Source organism: Pinus tabuliformis, chromosome 7 (assembly GCF_031772625.1).
Source record: "Pinus tabuliformis cultivar Carrire ecotype Pingquan chromosome 7, CPIR1, whole genome shotgun sequence".
Taxonomy (NCBI): Eukaryota; Viridiplantae; Streptophyta; class Pinopsida; order Pinales; family Pinaceae; genus Pinus; species Pinus tabuliformis.
Genome location: NC_142293.1, coordinates 1,000,802,423 through 1,000,817,251, shown reverse-complemented (window position 1 = coordinate 1,000,817,251; position 14,829 = coordinate 1,000,802,423).

Here is a 14,829-nt window from a genome sequence, read left to right as displayed (position 1 = left end):
TGAAAAAGGCTACTCCTTCTGTTGGAGATCCAATATTTTCTTCCTCTAGGATTGCCTCAGTAGATGAAGTAGGAGATCCTCTTAATTGGATTTCTGACCTTAGAACTTCAGGAAGTCTATGGCTAGTGAAATTTGGAATATGAGTTTGAGATGGAGGTGTATCTCTTCCTAGTCTTGGTGGAGTAAGTGGTGTTGTAGGAATTAAACTCCCGCCTCTAGCTATGAATCTACCCCTAGGGTCTCTTTCTCTACATATATAATTTTTAGATGTAAGAGATGAGGTTACCTAATTACACTTCCCCGACAATGACACCAAAATGTTTAGTCAATTTAGTGTCCTAAATTGCTTGCATAAATTATCAACCGAGGTTTGTAAACCGATGGAGTGTGGTGCACTATATGTGCTTAGTTAACCTTTTTCTTACTTTGTTGTTTTGTATTTTATGTTGTTTTTGGGGGCTTTCTGTTCTTTGATGTCTAAGAACGTACAATCTGAAACTATGAGAAAATTTAAGTGAATCTAATGAATTTTAAAGGAAAGGAAATGTTCCTAAGTTAATCTAATTTCCTAAAAATGGACCAAGAACTATTGGCTAGTTAGAACCTAATAAAAAAATGGAGCATCTATCTTATCTTATCATTAGTCCTAATCCATGGATCTAACTCTTAAAACTAAGAATGAAATTGATGCAGAAGGTAACTTAGTAATTGCATTCATTAAACATTTGTTACACAGTAATTTGTCATCGACCCCGCATTCCCTGATCCCGGACACTGCATGTCCGTGTTATTGACATCTGCTTTGTGTCATGTTGCAAATTATGTGTCAATGTCTTCCTTTTCATCTCAGGAAGAATACCCGAGTTCACTACTCCTGGACCAGACCCTTTTTACCTATGTTTTTGGATCGTCGTGGGATAGCAGCTGTTCCACCCACGAAGATGGCCAAGATTGCACTAGCCCTAGTGAAGTCTTCACTCTGTCTCTGTGTTGCACTCGTGTTGACCTAATTTTGGCAAGTTTTTTAAACAAATCATTGAAGCTTCGAAGTGTAACAACTTTATGGACGGTCCTAGGGTTGGTTGTTGGATCATATGAGCTCGTCTCTCTCCTTTGGGATGGTTGTTCCACCTTTTGCGCAACCTCTCAAAGGGATAAGCTCTTTCTCCCATCTCTTATGGAAGCTCATTCTCCTATAAATACTTCCTCCATGGCTGAGATCAGCTAGCTTCAGAGTTCGAGAGTTTAGTTAGTGGAGGTAGAGAGTTTTTATAGAGTTTGGAAGCAGCTTCTTATGTAAATTAGCTTGGGATAGATTTGTGTGGATTTGGCTTGATTATATGAGTTTTCTAGCATCATAATTTTGCCTTTTGGGTAGGAGAGAGAGTTATTCATCCTCTTGGAGACACTTCATGAGTGAATGCTTGCGGAGACATGCTGACAGAACGCTTCAAGGAGACTTACGACATCAAGGCTTGGTTGTAAGTTTTACTTCAGTTTATATTAATACAAATCAATAGTTTATTTCCTATATCTTATGTCGAATTGCATATTGATAGTTTGAAGCTCTTTGACCCTTTAAGTAGATTATTTTTGTCATATTCTATTATGTCCGTTGCTGTTATCTGTATGTTGTTTTCAGGTACAAAGTGATTAGAAGAACGAGAGTTGGAGCAACACAACAGGGACTTCACCAAACAAGGATTTGAAGGTAGGCCTTCATGACATCAACTATCTAAGGAAATTTGCTTTGATATTGTCTTTGTTGTGACTAGACCCACTCTAGGGCTAGAGGGGTTGCCTTTATCCGCAGAGGGAACTTGCCTGCCTCACAAGTTGGCGACTCCACTAGGGACCTTGTCTTTTGTCTCTTGATTTGAATTTGCTTTACTTGTTTATTGTCTCCATTACTTTCGAGGTAGAAATCTGCATACTGTGGGTGGTTTGACTACTCTAGGTAGTCTTCCCTCTTGCATAAGTGATAGGTCTGGCCTTTTCTCAGCTAAATTTTTAATTTTTTCCTTTGATTTGGGGTCGTCACCTTTTATTTTATGACAATCGCGAAGATATTCGCATCTGCGCTATCTAATTAGTTGCGCCTTCTACTGTTTGGCAAGATTAAATCGCCTCAGAGTCGCGAAGGGCTCTGAAATCGGCTCGACACTTTTGTCTGGTGTACTTCTACGATGATGTTGCAAAGTTGCTAGTAAGGGAGGTGCAATAGTTTATTTTCGGTGCATGTTGTCATTTTTACGCTCGTGAAGATTCTTGTAAGTTTCAATTTTGAAGTTTTGTTTGCTGATTAACCAGTGTGTCCTATACTTCTGAGCTTGCTTTCTGCCTATTTATTGTGTGTCAAATTGATGATTGCTAGAATATTTGACTCTGGGTTTCATTCCCTTGAAACTTCTCCTTTTAAACTATGTGAATTGTTTACCTTAGGGTTTCTTGAAGCATTAGCTTTTCTTGGGTTGCTTGTTCGTTTGGATCTTTGAGATGTGTTTGGAACGATCCCTTGCTTTGTTTACAACTTTTCCTTATTGATTGTTCTTTCATCTTCCCAATTGGTACATGAAGTTTGGTTATCAAATTTGCAAGTCTTGTCCGTTTTGTTTCCTTCCTTCACTTGGCATAGATCACATTGCTTCCTGGTTAGTGAGAAAGATTTCCAGTTTTTGCAAAAAGAAACATATTCTTGGTTTTGAGTCTTTGATTCGTTTTAGAGTAGAATGTTTCTCTTTACTTATTGAATGATTTCATTCGAAAAGGCTTAAAACTAGCATTGTTTTGAGTTTTGCATTTGGTTGCTTGTCATTTATTTGAAAAATCAAAATATTGCATTCATTTTGCATTAGGAAATGAGAACAATCTTTTGCATTAGTAAATTCTTGACATTTAGAAGTTGAAAAGCAAAGGATGTATTTTTCATTTTCTTAATTAGATTGCTTGCAAGTTAGTGAAAGATAGAAGCATAGCTCTCTCCTCTTGATTGGTTTGCTTGAGAAATTATGAAAAGTACCATTCTTGCATTTTCTTACTTGTTGCTTTGATTGCTTTGAAATGAACCTCTCACTTTTCTCTAGTTAGTTGTTCATTAAAAAGTAATGGGTTCTTCACTCATTTAGTTGCATTTTAGGAGTTTTTGAAGATACATTCGGTAGGGCCTTGGAATTGAGACCTAATTCAAGATCAACTATTAAAATTTATTGAATTAACTTAAGGAAGAATTGAAACTTAACGCTCATATATCTAGAGGTCCATGCTAGAGACGTGTTCCGGCGTCTTTAAATCTAGTGGCTATTGTTTTCACTAAGGTTGGGTGATTCCTCCTTTTGTGATTCAATAAGTGCTAGTATGGAATTGTGCTCCCTGTACCATCGCGTATATGATGGGAGACCCCACTAGGTTTCAATCCTATTATCCATAGGAAACCGAGTCGGCTGCCTTGTAGACGTGATACACCAAACACAACATTCAGGGAGATTGCCTACTCGTACTTCTTGGTTCGCCGGGAGGTATTTTGCAGTTCACGCTTGCCTGGTAAACCTTTTGCCTAGAGTTCCAGAGCAATCACTTTCATTCCTTTTCGACTCTCTAAAAGTAAAAGGATCATTCGAGCACTTTTCCTTTCGAGCTCGTTTCCAATCGAAAGTGATAGAGTCACCTTTCGTCCTTTTCTCGACTCTTAAAACATGAAAAGGAAAAATTTTGTTTAAGTGTTCTAAAATTAACTTCCCATGAAGTATTCCTGGTAAAAGTTATCTTCCTTAGTAATTCTTTAGGTCTAATTCCAATGGCAACATTTCTAGAGTTCGTTAGTTAAGGATTACCCTCAGAAGGAAATCCCGGTTCTTTTCCTTCTTTTGGAAACACTAGTGCTCCTTATATGGCAACGTTGTCCCTTCCTAGGTTAACCATTGGTTTACTTGTCTGGTTATTTTTAACCTCAGTGATCCTGAGTGTCTCAACTCCTGCCCTGCCATCTCCTTCATTCGAATCACGTCATGATGATTCTAAGGTTGACCCCTCACCTTCTTCCCCTATTTCTTCACCTCCCACTTCTACTTCGCTTGGTGAAAGTTTAAAATCTAGTAACCAGGAGGCTAAGAAGAAGAAGAAGAAGAAGAAGTTAGCTAAACAAGGGGCCAACCATGCAGCTGTTACTCCAAATGCACCTCCTATATGCAAACCCTCATCCTCCATAGAAGGTCAAATTCCCTTGTAGGTTGTGTAAGGGTGACCATCTCCTCCTAGACTGTCTTGGCATTCCCAGAGTCTTAGAGGTATGGTCTCAAAATATGGATCGACCATCCCCATTGACCTCTGGAGATCATGTCGATGCTACACTCTTGGCTACCGATGGTAAGAAGAAAGGGAAGATTAGATTTCCCTATAGGTTATGTGAAAGAGAACACCTTCTTTACCTTTGACCTCTTATGGATAAAGCTTCCAATGTTTTGGAAAACCTTATAGCCTCTCAACCCCAACTCCCTATTGGTTATCAGAGGATTTCTTCTAACCCTCCCCCGGTTGGTAAAGGTATTGACTTGGATTCATCTCTTTCCCATCTTGCTCTTCCTGAGCCTGACTCTTTTGTGTCTATTCTCGACCAACCATTGGTTGAAAAGAGTGACGACTTGGCTTCGCCACCAGTTGCTCATTCTGTTCCGGAAGAGAGTGGTGATCATACTGCTCATGACCCTCCCATCCCAGTTGTTCATGGGATTCCTTATTCTATTCCTACCGAGCATGGGGGCAGTCATATAATTCCCCCACCAAGTAGTTCGGTCGTTTCTTTTGATTGGAGTCACTCGACTACTTTCCGCCTCCCGTCTTATATGCCTTTCCAGATTACAGTACAAGCCTATAATATGGTAGTACCTTGCATTATATTAGATGAAGGTGATTCTGTTAGCATCATGTCTTCCACTACTTGGCAAAATTTGGGCTCCCCACAGGTTGTGCCTATCACCCAGAATATGTTGGCTTTCAACGGAGGAACTAGTCAGCCCTTAGGGATCCTTTCGTAGTTCTCTATTACTTTGGGAGGAAAGACCGTATATATAGATGTGATGGTAGTCCAAGGTCCTGTTAGCTCTGCTATGTTCTTTGACATTTTATGGATAAAACAGGTTGGGCAATGCTAATTTTGGTTGCAATGGAGCTTGCAGTAGTCTATTGGATCCTTCCTCCTTCATTTTCATTATGCCGTTATAAATCCCACCATCTCCGTTTCCTCCCTCCTCTTAATCCTCCTTATTCTCTTTTAAACCCCCTTTATCCCTGTTTTTCTCCCAATAGCTTCATTTCCCGCTTAATTTCTTCAAAAAACCCATTTAAACCTCATTACCCTTGTTTTACACCCGAATTCAATGTAAAGGTTGTGTTTCCTTAGCACCCTGGTTCTTTAAAATTAAACATTATATAACCCACATGACCACATTCAAAAACCCATGCTCTATCCCTGTCACATCAGTTTTAAAGGAGCACGTGCCTTTTACCTCAGTCATTCGATCATCCGCCACAAGATCCGACGGTTTCTGCAGCCCCGCTCCCGTAAACAACACGTCTGTTAGTCAGTGGGGAAAGTGGTTTCCCCGCCGTCCCATTTGCCACGCGGTGCTATTTCACTGGATTGCACCCGCCCTGTATGAAAACCACCACAGCCCATAAGCAGTGCAGGGAAATCGCTTCCCGCCATTGTACCTATCTCCCGCGCATTATCGTCTGCACAACTTTCGCGTGGGATGACCGTCGGATCTGCCCGACTTCGATCTAACGACCCTCATTCGTCCGATACCGTTGACCTTCGATAGCCCCTCTGATTCAATCTCCACCGCCCATTTGTTTAATCCAATGGCCCACATTTGGTTCCCGCTTGCTCCCGATAGCTGGCCGTCGATCCACGATATCCAACGGTGGATCTGCATCCATGCTGCCTGCGTCCACTGCCTTTTCCATGCTTCCAAGCGACGAAGGATAATAGTGTTCAACTTCCTACCAACACGTTGTGCATTGAATCCCCAACAACCATATTTAAAGAGCAGCATGGCCAAGGATGAGAAGGACAACCTTGAGCAGATAAACACGACATTTACTTGTTCAAGAAGGACATCAAAGTACCAGAAAGGCTGATTTTTTTCATTAAAACAATCAAATTGTATCAGAGACCCATATCTGATTGTAAATGCGGTTGGTGGTCAGTTATGACCCCTCCATGCATAGGTTAGCAGAGATTTTTTGTGAACAAACTCTATATATACCAAAAAGCAAGATGTAATCAGGTTGATGAATGTTATTTTGGTGTAAACTTCAACTTTTGGAGACTGCAACAATTGTGACACCTACAACTTCTGGTCTTCACTTTCAGCTAATGCAAGCTACTTTTGCTGTTAATTGCTCACTTTCCACTTCTTCTTCTTTGTTCCAGGTTGTGCCTGTTATGCATTTATTCATGTGCTGTTGATGTTTAGCATTAGAGGGGCTATCATCCCACCTCTATGTTAGAATCTAGATGTATCATTGAATTTGTATGCAGGTTTCTATTGTTTGAATGCCAGAGAGTTGTCATCCTATCTGTGCATTAGGAAATGGATTTACAGACCTTTTAACTGGTTGCAGCTGGCCATCACAGGGTTCTATGCATCTGATGGTGTGATTGGTATTCTCTATTATCACATTTTCCTTAGACTATGGGTAATTGGTGGTCTAAAGCCTTGTAGTCTGGGGGTGTTCACCCATGTATGGGGTTAAGCATAGTAGAAGTGGTTATCTGGCTTGAATATGCAACATTTCTTTGATTCATCCACCATTTATCCAACATTTTATTGAGTTTGTAATGTTCCCGAGCATCTCTGAGATACAACCTAGGAGAGTTTCTTGGGGTGATAACATTAATTGGTGCCGTTGTCGGGGAGAGGAGAATTGAAGCTTAGCTTCCCTGGGAGAATGACACAACTTCAAGCTTTGATGATAGACAAGGTTTGAACATATTTTTTGGTTGTAATCATCTATCTGGCGACTCCACTGGAGGAGGACCAACCTTTGGTAACTCCACATTGAATTTCTGGCTCAGTTTGTGAGACACACTTGAAGAAATCCTCAAAAATCACTAGCTGAAATAGTGTCTGAACCTGAGAGGACTGTCAAATCAAAGAAAGAATCACAGAAAGGGGCATCAGGATCAGGTATGCCTAAGAAGTCTCATTCATCTCTGAAAGATAAATTTGCAGCTGAAGACATACAGATTGAAGATTTAGAAATCAACACTGTTAATAAGGAAATTCCTTCAGAGATTAATTCAGCCCCTTGTGCAGTTAGTTCCCCTTTGAATCTCAGTCCAAAGAAAGGTTCCCATTCAGTCCAAAACATCCCTTTGTCTCTACCATCCATCACATTACTCCCTACCATTCAATCTGCTACTATTCTTCCACATATTCCAATCATGGCAGGACAACAAGTACCCACGAAGATAGAAAGAATTGTTGCTGCTAGATATGGACCTTTAGTCTTGCCTGCCCCTTTAAATCCTATGCTTGTGGGGGAATATCATAAATATATGCCTAAATTCACTGGTACAGAGGGAGTAACAGCATAAGAACACCTTGAAGCTTTTTATAGTTATGCTAATAATTTAGATATAAGTGAAAATGATGTATGGATGAGAATTTTTGTTCAGAGCCTTGATGGAGAGGCTAGGAAGTGGTTTAGAGAATTACCCCAGAGATCTATAACAGATATTGAAGCATTAGATGATGCGTTTTTGAAGCAATGGGGAGATAAAAAAGACTTTTTATATTATCATACTGAATTTGGTAATCTGAAGAGGGAAAATGATGAATATTTGCCTAATTTTAATAAAAGATTCAATCGAATGTATAGTAAGATACCAGCTAAGGTAAAGCCTACTCCTACCTCTGCCAAACTCACTTATGCCAATGCTTTTGACTCTGATTTCTTCTTGTTGTTGAGAGAAAGTAGATGTGCTACTCTAGCAGACATGCAGGATGCAACACTAGAAGTACAATTTAATATCATGGCAGTAGAAAAGCTCAAAAGTCAAGCTGACAGGAGAAGACAAAGAAATCAGGCTTCTACTTCTTTTGCATCATCTTCAGAGCCTAAATTAGACAAAATGACTAAGATGATAGAGTCATTGGTTGCTGAAATTTCTAAGCTGAAAGTTGAGCAGAATTTAGGGAAAACAAGGTAGCAAAACACATTTGCTCCAAGAAACCCCAATCCATTCAGAAGAGCAAATGAGCAGTTACAAATAATGCAGAGGGGTGAAGATTCAAAAGAAGATCAGAAATTTAAATCTCCTTTCCAAAATGTAGTCATGGAGGAGGAACAATTTGAAGAAGATGAGGATGAAATTCACTGCATGGAAGATAAAGGCAGTGCTGCATTTTTTACTTTGGCCGCTTATGAAGATTCTTTGTTGCAGGAACAAGACAGTCAATAACGGGATAGAGAAGCTATCCTACAAGCTGAACAACAACATAGATATAACCTGAGGTCAAATGCAAAGAATGTCAAAGAAAATTCTGCCCAAAGAGCTGTTGTCCAAACAGAGTCACAGAATAGCAGGCAGAGAAGATCAGCAGCTGATTTAGTCATCCTCAAAGCTCCAGTTCAAGAGGTAAAAGGTTCTAATAAGTTGTCTTCTTCTTTCAACTTTGAGTCAGAAGTCCAGAAATTGAAAATATCTGTGCCTCTGGTAGAGTTGGTGAAAAGTGAAGTATTTAGAAAGCCTATCCTTGAAGCCCTTGAGCTAGAAACCACAAAAACCTCCACTAACTCTGTCAATTTGCAAGATGGCAAGCCTGCCGTCATGCTCAACCCTATGATTGAAGCTGCTGATAATAATTCTCCATTTTTTTATGTCTCATTGACCATTCATGAAAAAATCCTCCACAATTGCCTGCTAGACACAGGGGCCAGCCCAATTTAATGCCTAAAGCTGTCATGGAAGAGGTAGGCCTTGATATCGCTAGACCTCATCATGATTTATTTTCTTTTGATTCAAGGAAGGTGAAATGTCTCGGATTGATTAAAGATATGGCCATTACCTTAACTCAGCTGCCCATGAAGAGTATGATGATGGATATTGAGGTAGTAGATGTCCCTCCTAAGTTTGGCATGCTGTTGTCCAGAGGGTGGATGAAGAAACTAGGTGGGACATTACAGAATGATCTATCTTATGCCACTGTCCTAGTTTTTGGAGGAGAAAGCAGGAGGTTATATAGAGAAGCACAGCTGGCATACATCATTAGTAATGAGAAGAATCCTACAAATCATCCCATTTATGCAGTGGACACTGATTTTGGAGCATGTATTCTCCAAATAGAAGAAACTCAGAAGGCCTCATTGCAGATCAAAGAACCAACAGTTCATGTTGAGGAAAAGCAAGGAAGTTAGGTTTGGGAGATGTTCTTTGATGGAGCATGTTCTAGGGAGACTACAGGAGCAGGGGTGGTGCTAGTATCTCCACAACAAGAAAGCATTCAACTGTCTTTTAAGCTGGTTTTCCAAGTCACAAACAACATAGCAGAATATGAAGCTCTGCTGTTAGGCCTTAATGCAGCAAAAGACAGAGGAATCAAGAATCTTAAAGTGTTTGGAGATGTTGATTTGATCATTCAACAAGTAAATAAAACATTTCAAGCAAAGCACCCAAGGCTGAAAGCATACAGAGATGAGGTATGGAGAATCAGAGACTCTTTTGATTATTTATGTATCTCATATATTCCTAGAGCCCAAAATTAACTTGGTTATTCCCTTGCTGTGTCTGCTAGTCTATTTATACCTCCCATGCCTCGCAGAGTAGTTTATGAAGTGCAAATAAAATACAGACCTTTCTTACCCGATAATGTCCACCATTGGAAAGTGTTTGAAGATGATGATGAGATAAATAGGTTCCTTCAAGTCATTGATGAGTTTTCTGAATTGCAAATTGACCAAGAGAATGATGCCTTGCAAGAAAGCCCCCAATCCCAACTTAGAAATAAAATTGGTAAAAACAACATTGTCTAGCTTCCTAGTAACCATATTCCTAAGGATCTAATTCCTCTTGAAAGACTGTTTGACCAAAATGATGTGCCTTAAAAAGCTGCCCAAAAAGAAGACCAATCTACAGTCTGTGAGCATGATATAGGAAGTCCAGGTCAGCTTAGATATGTAAATTTTTCCACTCATTTGTCAGCTAATCAAAGTGCTGAATACTACAATTTGATGAGGCAATTTGTTGATGTGTTTGCCTGGGAGTATAGTGATCTGAAAACGTATGATAAGAATATAATTCAGCATAAAATCCCTCTGGAAAAAGACACTATTCCTTTCAAACAGAAGCTGAGACCAATAAATCCTATGCTTCTTCCTCTAATTGAAAAAGAAATTAAAAAATTGCTGGCTTCCAAGATCATAGTCCCTCTCAGGTATTCAAAATGGGTAGCCAATCTAGTGGTGGTGAGGAAGAAGAGTGGAGAAATCAGACTGTGTGTTGATTTCTGAAATTTAAATAAATGCTCCAAGAAAGATAACTATCCTCTACCGAAAAATGGAGCATTTGCTGCAAAAGGTCTCAGGAGCCAAAGTAATGTCTTTTTTGGATGGTTTTTCAGGCTTTAATCAGATTGCCGTGCACCCAGATGACCAAAAGAAGACTGCATTCACCACTCCTTGGGGCACTTTTATGTATGCTAAGATGCCTTTTGGATTGATGAATGTTGGAGCCACTTTTCAGAGAGTTATGGATATAGCATTTGTGGGAGAGAAGGACAAATTTTTCCTTATCTACCTTGATGACATAACAGTATACTCCATCAGCCATCAAAATCATTTGCAGCATTTGAAAAAAGTGTTTTTGAAGTGCAGAAGGTTTGGAATTTCAGTCAATCCTAAAAAATCTCAATTTGCTTTAAATGAAGGCAAGCTGTTAGGGCATATTGTGTCTGCTGCAGGTGTCCAGATTGATCCAGAAAGGGTAAAAGAAATATAGACTTTTTTTGTCCCCAGATCAAAAAAGGATATTCAGTCCTTTCTTGGCAAAATTAATTTTGTCAGGAGGTTTATTCCAAATTTTGTAGAACTAGTGAAGCATATTACCTCCATGTTGAGAAAAGGGTCAGAGGTAAGATGGAAGGATGCAGCAAGAAAATAATTTGATTCCATCAAAAAAGCTATAATTGAGGCTCCCACATTAATAAGTCCAGATTATAGCAAGGAGTTTCAGATTTTCTCATTTGCCTCTGAAGACACCATTGCAGCTGTTTTATTGCAAGCAGATGAAGAAGGTTTAGAATATCCAGTAGCATTTTTCAACAAAAACTTGAGGGATGCTGAACTGAGGTATGATATTATTGAGAAACCTGCATATGCTCTTATCAAATCCTTGAAAGCTTTCAGATTCTATATCTTGCATTCAAAGATAATTGCATGTGTACCCTCTGTTGCAATAAAAGATGTCTTAACACAACTTGATGTTGATGGAAGAAGGGAAAAATGGATTGCAAAAATGATAGAATTTAATATAGAGCTGAAGCCCACCAAGCTGGTCAGAGGTCAGGGTCTTGCCAAATTATTACCTGAAGAAAATTGCAGGTCTTTAGATATTGATTTCCTATGCACAATTGCGGAAAATGGTCAGGCAGAAAAAGAGGAAGCAGCTGAACCAGATAGAAGGCAGTCAGTGGCCAAGAATCTAGATTCTTGTAACTAGTATGTTGAAATAATTAATTTATTGCTGAAGCTAGAAATCCCTTCAGAATTTACTCAAAGCCAAGCCAAAACTATAAAGCTTAGGGCAACTAAATATTGCATCAATAAAAATCTGCTCTACAGGAGGGATCCATTTGGAATATTTTTGAGGTGTCTGGACAAAGAACAGTCAAAAGAAGTTATGCAGCAGTTTCATAATAGCATGTGTGGAGGGCACCATTATTGGAAAACTACAACCCATAAGATTCTCAGAGCTGGGTACTATTGGCCCTCTTTATTTGCTGATGTATTTTCTTTTGTTAAATCTTGTGACAGGTGCCAGATATTTGAGGGAAAACAACAGTTGAAGTCCTTGCCCTTAAAACCAATTCATGCAAAAGGACCTTTTCAGCAGTGGGGCTTAGATTTCATTGGAGAAATCAATCCACATTCCAATGGCCAACACAAATGGATATTAGTAGCCACTGATTATTTCACTAAGTGGATTGAAGCAATCCCTACAAGGAAGGCCGATCATAATGTGGTCATGAAGTTTTTGATAGAGAATATCTTTAGCAGATTTGGTTGTCCACATAAATTAATCACAGATAATGCAGCAGCCTTCAGGGCAAAAGAGCTGGTGGAAATGTGTGATTCTATGGGTATTAAACTTGTTCATTCCACCTCATATTATCCTCAAGAAAATGGTCTGGCAGAATCCTCTAATAAAAGTATGATCAGGATAATTAAAAAGCTGTTAGAGGTCAGTAAAAAGAATTGGGATTCCAAGCTCAAGTATGCATTGTGGGCTGACAGAGTCACCATTAAAAAATCCACAGCAAATTCTCATTTCAAGCTAGTATATGGCATAGAGGCTATATTTCCAATTCAGCTAACTCTTCCTATGGCAAAATTCCTTCAAGAAGAGAAAAATGAGGAAGAATACATAGCAAATAGGATCACTGATTTAGCAGAGTTACATCAGATTAGAGAACAACTGGTTGAACAGGCTGCAACACATCAGAAAAAGATCAAGGAAGCCTTTGACAAGAAGGAAAAAACAAATAATTTTCAGATTGGTGACTTGGTTTTGAAATGGGATGCACTAAAGGAGAAGAAAGGCAATCATGGGAAATTTGATGCTTTCTAGACAGGGCCTTTCATCATTTCACAGGTTCAAGGGAACAACACCTTCATACTGAAAATTATGGGGGGAGAAGCAGTTTTTGATGGCCCAGTTAATGGGCGTTTTCTAAATGGTTATGTTGTTTAAGGTCTTTGGGCCTTAAAAGTTGTAAATATTGTGCTTTTATCAGTATTCGTATAGGTGTAGTAGACTCCATGCCCAATGGACCACTAGGAATTTTGGCTAATTTGTTTGCAGCTGGAAAGGCAATGGTCTGCAGGTTCTTGAGACCTCACAGGGAGGATTTCATCCCCAGAAGGAGCCAGTGTTAGCTCTGCTATTTTCTTTGACATTTGAAGGATAAAACAGGTTGGGCAGTGCTAATTTTGGTTGCAAAGGAGCTTGCAATAGTCTATTGGATCCTTCCTCCTTCATTTTCATTATGCCCTTATAACTCCCGCCATATCCGTTTCCTCCATCCTCTTAATCCTCCTTATTCTCTTTTAAACCCCATTTATCCTTGTTTTTCTCCCAATAGCTCCGTTTCCCACTTAATTTCTTCAAGAAACCCATTCAAACCTCATTACCCTTGTTTTACACCCCTAATTCAGTGTAAAGGTTGTGTTTCCTTAGAACCCGGGTTCTTTAAAATTAAACGTTATATAACCCACATGAACACATTCATAAACCCATGCTCTGTCCTTGTCACATCAGTTTTAAAGGAGCACGTGCCTTTTACCTCAGTCGTTCGATCATCTGCCACAAGATCCGACGGTGTCTGCAGCCCCCGCTCCTGTAAACCGTACGTCTGTTAGTTAGCAGGGAAAGTGGTTTCCCCGTCGTCCCATCTACCACGCGGCGCTATTTCACTGGATCGCACCTGCCCTGTACGAAAACCACCACAACCCATAAGCGGTGTGGGGAAACCGCTTCCCACCACTGTACCCGTCTCCTGCGCACTATCGTCCACGCAACTTTTGCATGCGATGACCGTCGGATCTGCCCGATTGTGATCCGAACGCCCTCATTCGTCTGATCCCGTTGACCTCCGATAGCCCCTCTGATTCAATCTCCGCCGCCCGTTTGTTTAATCCAATGGCCCACACTTGATTCCCGCTTGCTCCCGATAGCTGTTGCGAAATGCTTCCCGCCGTTGATCCATGATATCCAACGGTGGATCTGCCTCCATGCCGTCTGTGTCCACTGCCTCTACCATGCTTCCAAGGGATGAAGGATAACAATGTTCAACTTCCTACTAGCATGCTGTGCTTTGAATCCCTAGCAACCATATTTAAAGCGCAGCATGGCCAAGGATGAGAAGGACAACCTTGAGCAAATAAAAACGACATTTACCTGTTCAAGAAGGACATCAAAGTACCAGGAAGGCCAATTTTGTTCATTAAAACAATCAAATTGTATCAGAGACCCATATCTGATTGTAAATGCAGTTGGTGGCTAGTTATGACCCCTCCACGCATAGGTTAGCAAAGATTTTTTGTGAACAAACTCTATATGTACCAAAAAGCAAGATGTAATCAGGTTGATGAACGTTATTTTGGTGTAAACTTCAACTTTTGGAGACTACAACTATTGTGACACCTGCAGCTTCTGGTCTTCACTTTCAGCTAATGCAAGCTTCTTTTGTTGTTAATTGCTCACTTTCCACTTCTTCTTCTTTGTTCCAGGCTGTGCCTGTTATGCATTTATTCATGTGCTGTTGATGTTTAGCATTAGAGGGGTTGTCATCCCACCTCTGTGTTAGAATCTAGATGTAAATTTGTATGCAGGTTTCTATTGTTTTAATGCCAGAGAGTTGTCATCCTGTCTGTGCATTAGAAAATAGATTTACAGACCTTTTAACTGGTTGCAGATGGCCATCATAGGGTCTTGTGCATCTGCTGGTGTGATTGGTATTGTCCATTATCACATTTTCCTTAGATTGTGAGTAAGTGGTGGTCTAAAGCCTCGTAGTCTAGGGGTGTTCACCCATGTCTAGGGTTAAGCAT